Source organism: Pygoscelis adeliae, unplaced genomic scaffold, assembly GCF_000699105.1.
Source record: "Pygoscelis adeliae isolate BGI_AS28 unplaced genomic scaffold, ASM69910v1 Scaffold171, whole genome shotgun sequence".
Classification (NCBI taxonomy): Eukaryota; Metazoa; Chordata; class Aves; order Sphenisciformes; family Spheniscidae; genus Pygoscelis; species Pygoscelis adeliae.
The window spans coordinates 194,281-195,558 of NW_008824186.1; positions in this window are offsets into that span (position 1 = coordinate 194,281).

Below are 1,278 nucleotides of genomic sequence, written 5' to 3' on the forward strand. Positions count from 1 at the left end.
ATGGGAGGCCAGTGCTGTAAGCATCTTTCCTAACCAAGAAGGAACATCTTTCCTAAAGAAGGAAGTTTTGGAATATTTCCCAGGAGGGGTTAAATTCTTTTTGACTTTGTATTTTCTGGGTTCTCTGTGGAGGAATCTTGCTTTCATGTGGCTGTCAAAGCTGGACTGAAACTAGGAAGTCTTTGTACAAATCATATAGATATTATTTCTTTCATACACACATCCCCCTTTGCTATCTACAGATCACTTTTGCTGGAAGCTTGCCAAGAGCATTTTCTCATTCCTTGTTCTTGCCTTCCTCAAGGCTGCTAAAGAAGATAGTCTTTTAGATAACAGGGAAACGGTATGCACCATTATTTCTATACTCTAGCTTTTATCACTTTGAGGAAAAAGTACATTTAATATCCCAGAGTTAAATGAGCAGGTAAACATACTGCAATTCAAAAGTTAATGATTGAGTAAAACTTGGGTTCAGCCAAGCACGATGCAAGTAGCTAGAAGACAAAATTCAACCCAAATGAGAGATATTTTCCACAACAAAATTCTTACCTTGAGGTCAACAAATTATTTTAGAGAGTTGGTTAAATGCTTGGCTCGTTAGAGATTGGGTTACATTCACCTGTGCGTGGATAAATAGGGCCACATTCACACTTGTTTTCTCTCCCTGTTTTCCAAAGCAACTTTAAATTTGGCTCAGAGCAGGCAAGTGTGAAAAAGGCCAAGTAGCTCATGTCATGGCAGACTAGTGTCCTGCTCCCTTGTTCTGCCACAGCCTTCTTCAAGGTCACTTAAGGTATACTGTCTGTGTGGCACATGCCAAAATATTTATGAACGTTTTAAGTTACCTACAAGCAGGTCTACTGAGGTTTTTATCAAACCTTTAGCAGCTACGAGCTTTAGCTGCAGAGCATTTTACCCTTCCTGTTGCAGCAGTTCAAGTGAATCCTAGTTGTTTTTCTTTGTTCTTCCTTTTTTCATAAAACTTCACTTCTACCGTTAGCAAGGTGTTGTTATTGTTGATGAAAGTCAAGGAGTTGTAGTGTAAGTGCTGCTATCTTGAACTTTCTTCCCAGTAGTTTTCCATTTGCTTGCTGACCTAAATCTTCTTAAATCTCCTGAATATATGACAAGCTTTAAGCTTCCTCAAGTACAGAACCTAAACAGACAAGGGAAACCATTTCCGAGTTCCCTATTTCACGCTCTGCCGGGTGCGCTGACACCCACGCCGCTTCCCCAATTTACAGGTGGTACCTTCTCCACCGCCCCGCCGGTGCCTCC